Below are 5,697 nucleotides of genomic sequence, written 5' to 3' on the forward strand. Positions count from 1 at the left end.
CAGATTCTCCAGCATCTGCAGTTCGTACTATCTCTCAAACAATTCACCTTATTTCTTATGATATTTCACCAAACTGGTGTGTCTGCCACATCCAAATGTCTATTGCTATGCCCATGTCTGTTGCTACGTTTAAAAATAAACACATTTTGGAATTATAAGTTAAAATGTCTATAGTTCTTCAGGGCTTTGACCTATAGTGATGAGACAATGTGGTATCCCTCTGCAAATCTCTCCGTCCACCTTCCTTTTATGACACCGAGTGAAAACTGTTCTTCGATCAAGGATTTTCAGTTACTTCATTCATCTGATGTAATTGTAGCACAGAGCCCATTTTCATAAGATTTACACTCTGCGCACATTTTTGAATGTGTTACTATTGTCAGAAGGATAGGAAGCAATTTGTTGTATGTGTGTATATATGAATGAATGAGTGTGTGTGTGTGTGTGTGTCAGAGAGACAGAGAGAATCTACATACAATTACATTGTTGGTTAAATATCTCATGAAAAGTTATCATCCATCTGAAAGATGCCAGTGATGTCCGGGAATACAACAACGAAACCTGAATATGAAAAACATGGAGTCTGGATCAAAGTTTTTGACATCATCATCAGTTCTTTGATATATAAAAGAAAGCAAAAGGACTGCATAAATAGAAGAGTATTTCAAAGTATTGCAGAATTAAGATTTCATCGAGACAAGACAGAACATCAGTTGAACTGGCAGGAAATCCATACTATGATAAACCATACACTTAGCTGACCAACATTGCAATAAAGCCATAGCATATAATTTACTTTACAGACCCACGTTTTAACTAAGTTTTCTATTCAATGTCAAGCATAGCTTTAAACATTCATTGTAAGCCTTTCAGTTTATTCTAGTTACCAATCTGAGAAAAGCTACCATGCATATTTCCTTATGACTGCCTTCAGTGGAAGCTAAACTCAGCAGCACTTTAGTGGAATGTTCTATAAGCATAAGGTTCTGAGCTTTTATGGCAGAAATTATGAAACCATGAAGTTTTTACAAGTATATTTATGTCCTTTTTCCAATCTTTAACAATATTTAACCTTTCATCTCTGTTCAAAACCAAATTAACTATTGTAAAAGAAACATGGGGTGAATTTTCTTGGTTGTTTAGTGATGGCTTAAGAGGAGAGAGGGCTGGAAAGATTGCAAGGGAGGCATGGAGACAGGAGCCTGACATCTTCCTGCCAGTATGGCATATGGGTGGCATTGAAAAACTTGGCATTGCAGCCACCCACCAGGTACCAAATTCATCCACTTAAGTGTTCCATCCAGCGTCACACCCCATCTCCATAGCAAAACATTGTGGATGTTTTGAAATGTGAAAACTAAAAACAGAAGTGCTGGGAATGCTTGGCCAGGACCTGTGCAAAGAGAAAAACAAGTGGTGTAATGTTTCTGTTCTGAGGAAGGGTCACCGGACCCGAAAGGTTAACTCTGATTTTTTTCTTCACAGATGCTGCCAGACCTGCTGAGCTTTTCCAGCAACCTCTGTTTTTATTCCTGATTTACAGCATCCGCAGTTCTTTCGGTTTTTATTCGGTTAGTGTTTAAGACGGTCGACGTTTCATCAGAACTGACAGGAGATAGTGATGTGAAAGTTTCACAGCAAAGAGAGAGGCTGGGATAGAACAGAACAGAGGAAAGAACAAGAGGAAGGGTTGAGAGGGGGAGAGAAAAAGAAGAGATTAAAAGACAAAAACAGATGATAAAAATGGAAAAATGAATGAGCAAAAGATGGGTCCAAACAATCATTAAATGATAAGCGAGAAACCATTATCATCTCCTTGTGTCTGAGAAGGTAGGAGCAGTAATGTTCTATGATTCACAACACAAATGTCATCTGGCCTGTTCACTCCACAGACCCTGATAGCTCTGTCCTCCTGATTTGAGATGCCAGGCTGTTTCAGACTCGGCAGTTCTGCCCTGTATATTTGCTATCTATGGCTCATACTGTCTCTTTTGTTGTATGTGACCCCAATGGTTTCTCTCTTAACTATGAGTGACTGTTATCTGTTTCTAGTAAGTGTTGCAAACTCTTATTTGATCTGCTATACAAAAATATAGACTCTCTAGCGCACCTTTCAGGTACAAGTTGTTCCAATCTTTCATCATCTCTAGCGATATATCAATGTTACATCATCGCATTATCATATCCATTCTCATTATACTACACTGCTGAGTTTTTTACAACATTTATGTTTTCATTAACACGTTATTTTTGTAGAGAAAACAAGTTTGTTACCGATACTCCCGCCTAATCTGATAGTTCTGATTTCCATACAGCAATGGCCTGTTTCAATATTTCCTGTATTTGCAGTTTCCTCTAAATTCGAGATGCTGCAAGATCATCCAGATCAATATCCTGACAGGAACATTTATCAACAGCACCAGAATCTTTAGTTGTTTGAAAAACAGCTGAGGTCAACCACACAGTCTATGCCCTAGGAGTTTATAACGTCTAAATACTGGCTTGTCAAACAGCTTTATGTCAACCAGTTCAGATTATATTAAGAATTTCACCATCTGCCTTTTTCCCCATTCACAGAATGAGGGTGTTACTGACTAGGCCAGCATTTATTGCCCACCCCTAATTACCTAGAGGGCAGTTAAGAGTCAAACACATTGCTGTCAACATGGAGTCACATGGAAGCCAGGCCAGATAATGATGGCATGGCATTAGTGAACTAGATAGGTTTTCCTGACAATCAATTTATGGTCTTCATCAGACTCTTAATTTTGGATTTTAATTAAGTTCAAATTCCACCATCTACCTTGGCAGGATTCGAACTGGGTCCCCAGGACATTATCTGTATCTCTGAATTAACAGCCTAGCGATAATACTACGAGGCCATTGCCTCCAGATTGACACAAGCTACTGAGTCAATGAATAAGCGCTCTTGCCAACTATTTAAAAAGTCAATGAACTAACAATCATTTGTTAACCTTAGATATCAGTTGCCAACACTTAAACATAGTGTAAACAGTTAGATGATAGGGTTATATCTGACTAGTATAGCCACACAGTCTTCTGCAACCTTTCACTGTGCTACTTACATATGGCAAGGTGGTCATTTATACAGAAAACGATCCAGGTTAAAAAAGGGCATTGTTTTTTAAATCTAACTGCACACGAGCCTATGATCTCGATTTGTTCTTTTCCAGATATTTTCCAATCAACCTGTTCAGAGATGTTGTTACAAAGCTCCGAGACTTGAACACAGGCCTCCTAGCTCAGAGGTAAGGACACAACCATCACACCACAAGTGCCTGATATTTCTGCTGAGAATCCTAATGGCTTAATCAGCAGAAACCAATTCCTTTTGTAGGATTTCATCTGACTGCATTTTAAGTTGACAGTTCTTAATACTTCCCACCCACAGCCTTTATTCAGAAACTGCATCCAAACTTAAATAATAGTATAGGCTTTCTAGTTACTTTCTCTTTAGTACGCACTTGGGATGGAAGCAGAGGCCATCATCCTCTGATCAAGAAAAGTTGCATCTATTTCAACATGGATTAGGTAGAGAAACGAGAAAATAAAATAGTTGTCATAACTCTTGGCAGGGACAGATGATTTTCGTCTTGATATTATAGGAGAAAAGGCCAATTGTTCACAGGAGGCAGGAGACTTAGTGTTTGCAACTAAAACTAAGCTCTGATCCAAAGACAATCAAGTTTGTCTCATTAACTTCTTGCATTTTTGAAAGTTTTATACACACAAAATGCTGAATTCATAACAGTTGTTGGGAATAGTGTTAGATATGATCCAATGACAAATATTAGCTTGCTGTTTAGAAAAGCTTTAATGGATTTTGCATGCAAGTTAATCAATTAGAAATCATGTTGTACTACTGGTGATGGTTAATAGATGAGAAAAGAAAATCGTAGGTGATCTGGTAGTTGGGGAGAAAACTATTTAGTCGTATACAAAAGCACTTCTGGATATGAAAATATTGGGGAAAAGAAAAGGTTATTTGCAAGGACTCTTGCAGTGCCACAGTGGTGTCCCTACCTTCAAGGCAGGAAGCCTGGGTTCAAGTCTCATCTGCTCTGAGGTATGTAATAAAATCACTGAACAGGTTGATCCGAAAACATTATTTGCAACATCCTTGAGGCATTTAGAGAGGGGAAGCATTATTTCCCCTTCCAAATTGGAATTAGCCCAGCTATCTTTCCCTACCCTTCTGTTATAGTTGCAGTGCCCTTAGTGGGCAATGCTTGTAACTTGTAATTTTAATAAGTGAAATGGGTGGTTCGGTAGTGGGATATTTAAGAAAAGCATTTAAATGTACTAACTGCTGAGAAAGCATTCTTACATTTTGTTTTTTTTTGTTTGGATATCCCAGAACATCATACAAGAATATCTGAAAGTACTTCTCCTGACTCACTCCACACAGATACACCGGTCAGAAATCACACAACACCAGGTTATAGCCCAACAGGTTTATTTGAAAACACAAGCTTTCAGAGCATAGCCCCTTCATCAGGTGGGGAGGAAAAAGCATACAGAACACAGATTTATAGGTAAAAGATCAAAAAGTCACACAACTGATAAGGATGTATTAAACAAACCTAAAATGCTGTTAAATCTTTGATCATATTAATCAATCCATATTAATCATATAAAATTTTCTATGTAAATCCCTGGATTTCTTTCAAGTCACGGCCCTGAGAGAATTAAAGGTTTTATCAGTGTCACGAAGTGACATTTTAGGTCAGACAATGCATGTTAGGTGTGAGGCCTTGTTTAGAATCTGTTTGTGTTTTGGCTTGGAATCAAACTGGTTTTATTTCTAAAGTAGGAATTTATAAAATGCCACATTGACTGACTGACTATAAATTGTGTGCTTTTTGAACAAAATAGAACGTACCTGCAAATACAAATACACCCCTTTGATTTTTGTTTGAGTGGGTGTGTCGGGGGGGGGGGGGGGGGGTTGGGTGGAGGGAGGGGGGGGGAGATTATATGTGTGTGCTTAAGAGACTGTGTTTGTATGAGGGAGGATGTGTCAGAGTGTGTGCTTGTGTGAATGTGTGCGCTTGTGAGAGTGTGTGCGCTTGTGAGAGTGTGTGAGAGAGATGGTGTGTAGTGTGGTGGGGTCACGAAGCATTGTCTGACCTAATATGTCACCGCTTCTTTACACTGATAAAACGCTGAGTTCTCTCAGGACAGTGACTTGAAAGAAATTCGGTGATTTAGAGATACATATTAATCAATTAAAACCTTCTAAATGATTAAAGATTTAACAGCATCTTAGGTTTGTTTAATACATCCTCATCAGTTGTGTGACCCTTTGATCTTTTACATACAAATTCTGTGTTGTGTGCTTCTTTCTCACTTCACCTAACAAAGGGACTACACTCCGAAAGCTTGTGTTTTCAAATAAACCTGTTGGACTATAACCTGGTGTCGTGTGATTTCTGACCTTGTCCACTCCAGTCCAACAGCAACACCTCCAAGGCACAGTACACACAGCAACTGGGCACTGAGGAGTCTGCTATGTAAAAGTTCAGAGAGCTGGCTCAAATAATCACTGAATATCCAAGGCTTTTATATTACTTTAAAACCTATTTTGTATTGAACATGCAAAATAATGTACTACAATGGTGCTATTGAAAGTATTTAATTTGTAAAAAATGAATTATTAGCTTAGTCTGACAAGAA

The 5,697-nt window shown here is 38.4% G+C and overlaps 1 protein-coding gene across 1 annotated transcript in view; it reads left to right on the top strand.

Annotated features, from left to right (window-relative positions):
• Nucleotides 1-5,697, top strand: part of LOC109918329 — an 859,583-nt gene that overhangs the window by 797,195 nt on the left and 56,691 nt on the right. The gene's annotated exons all lie outside the window — the stretch shown is intronic.

The sequence above is a fragment of the Rhincodon typus genome, chromosome 1 (assembly GCF_021869965.1).
Source record: "Rhincodon typus isolate 14 chromosome 1, sRhiTyp1.1, whole genome shotgun sequence".
NCBI classification, from domain to species: domain Eukaryota; kingdom Metazoa; phylum Chordata; class Chondrichthyes; order Orectolobiformes; family Rhincodontidae; genus Rhincodon; species Rhincodon typus.